The sequence below is a fragment of the Danio rerio genome, chromosome 11 (assembly GCF_049306965.1).
Source record: "Danio rerio strain Tuebingen ecotype United States chromosome 11, GRCz12tu, whole genome shotgun sequence".
In the NCBI taxonomy this organism is placed as follows: domain Eukaryota; kingdom Metazoa; phylum Chordata; class Actinopteri; order Cypriniformes; family Danionidae; genus Danio; species Danio rerio.
Genome location: NC_133186.1, coordinates 1,130,083 through 1,132,500, shown reverse-complemented (window position 1 = coordinate 1,132,500; position 2,418 = coordinate 1,130,083). Strand labels below are relative to the sequence as shown.

General features: G+C 52.7%; 1 long non-coding RNA gene across 1 annotated transcript in view; it reads left to right on the top strand.

Moving 5' to 3' along the window:
* LOC100003140 (uncharacterized) overlaps positions 1-1,918 on the top strand; it is a 22,874-nt gene extending 20,956 nt beyond the window's left edge. The window contains 1 exon segment of the long non-coding RNA NR_104087.1: positions 1,571-1,918. This is a non-coding gene — a long non-coding RNA (uncharacterized lncRNA).
* Positions 1,919-2,418: the final 500 nt, after the last annotated feature.

Sequence of the window (2,418 nt, the reverse complement as noted above, 5' to 3'; positions counted from 1 at the left end):
CTCTCTATTCGGCCGCCCTACGCGGATATAGGGCACGGGTGGTGAGGGTAGTGTCGAGACGCCGCCCTCTCTATTCGGCCTGCTCTAAGCGGATATAGGGCGCGGGTGGTGAGGGTAGTGTCGGGGACGCCGCCCTCTCTATTCGGCCGCCCTACGCGGATATAGGGCGCGAGTGGTGAGGGTAGTGTCGGGGACGCCGCCCTCTCTATTCGGCCTGCTCTAAGCGGATATAGGGCGCGAGTGGTGAGGGTAGTGTCGGGGACGCCGCCCTCTCTATTCGGCCTGCTCTAAGCGGATATAGGGCACGGGTGGTGAGGGTAGTGTCAGGGACGCCGCCCTCTCTATTCGGCCGCCCTACGCGGATATAGGGCGCGGGTGGTGAGGGTAGTGTCGAGACGCCGCCCTCTCTATTCGGCCTGCTCTAAGCGGATATAGGGCACGGGTGGTGAGGGTAGTGTCGGGGACGCCGCCCTCTCTATTCGGCCTGCTCTAAGCGGATATAGGGCGCGGGTGGTGAGGGTAGTGTCAGGGACGCCGCCCTCTCTATTCGGCCGCCCTACGCGGATATAGGGCGCGGGTGGTGAGGGTAGTGTCGAGACGCCGCCCTCTCTATTTGGCTGCCCTACGCGGATATAGGGCGCGGGTGGTGAGGGTAGTGTCGAGACGCCGCCCTCTCTATTCGGCCGCCCTACGCGGATATAGGGCGCGGGTGGTGAGGGTAGTGTCGAGACGCCGCCCTCTCTATTCGGCCGCCCTACGCGGATATAGGGCGCGGGTGGTGAGGGTAGTGTCGAGACGCCGCCCTCTCTATTTGGCTGCCCTACGCTGATATAGGGCGCGGGTGGTGAGGGTAGTGTCATGGACGCGGCCCTCTCTATTCGGCCGCCCTACACGGATATAGGGCGCGGGTGGTGAGGGTAGTGTCGAGACGCCGCCCTCTCTATTCGGCTGCCCTACGCGGATATAGGGCGCAGGTGGGGAGGGTAGTGTCGGGGACGCCGCCCTCTCTATTCGGCCGCCCTACGCGGATATAGGGCGCGGGTGGTGAGGGTAGTGTCGGAGACGCCGCCCTCTCTATTCGGCCGCCCTACGCTGATATAGGGCGCGGGTGGTGAGGGTAGTGTCGGGGACGCCGCCCTCTCTATTCTGCCGCCCTAGGGGGCTGCCTAGGTCGCCTTTAAGGACGCTCCGGCCCTGACTGTGGCCTTACAGCAAGAAGGTTGCTGGATCGAGTCCCGGCTGGCTCAGTTGGCATTACTGTGTGAAGTTTGCATGTTCTCCCCGTGTTGGCGTGGGTTTTCTCCGGGTGCTCCGGTTTCATCCACAGTCCAAACACATGCGCTATAGGGGAACTGATCAACTGGCTGCAGTGTGTGAGTGTATGAGTGTGTGTTTCACAGTACTGGGTTACAATTGTAAGGGCACTGCGTTTTTATTCCCATTCAAAAAAAAAAAAAAAAAAAAACTCCCCGTCAGGTCAGCACGCATCTGCGTCTCATCACAAGGTGTCCTGAAAGCACTGTGTTTTTCTGTCTGCCTCCAGAAACCCGTTTGTCTTTTTATCTCGCAGCGATTCACTGCAAAATCAATCAATGGAGCCACAGGAGGATCTCTGCTGACACTCCAGACACACTGACGGCGAGAAAACATTCACACACCATGACAAATGCAGGATTTTACTGAAAAAACAGCAGCTGACACGGGGAAAACAGTGTTTTTATTACGCGTCATCAGTCAGCCATATTGGAGAGCAGAACGTAAACAATAACACTGAGCGAAACATGCATATATTGCTGATTATTAGCGGTGAAGATGATCAGTTATTAGCTGTGTTTCCGTCTGAAGATGTGCATTATATTTATGTGCAAGCTGGAATTTTGCATTAAGCATTTGTGAATAAAGCAACGCTTACATCCAACGAGAAACTAAAGAGAAGTAAATCATTCTGAAAACTTAATAATCACAGAAATGTAGTTTGAAAATTCCTGGTGCTGTTTTTTCTCCTCTAATAAATGAGTTGCACCTCAGAAGACGAAGCTGAAACGCGGTGAATGCGCTGGCTTTTGGAGGCTGCTCAAGACACTTCTGGAGGCAATAATAATAATAGAAGAAGAATAGTACTGAAGCACTGAAATGACGGAGGGCTGAGGCCTTTTACAATCAGCACAACAACATTTCAGATCGTTTACAATGAAAGTCCCTCAAACACACATTTATATATGATCATCATCTGTCAAAAACGAAACCAAGTTGTGCACACTGATTTTACAACTTAAACTTGGTTTGGATCTTTTAAAACAAAATATATATCGAATAAACAAAACAGTTTTGTCATTATTTATTGAATTATTGCGAATACCAAGAGACCCCACAAGCCCTAAAGACAATGCAAATGTATCAATTAAATTTCAGCATTAT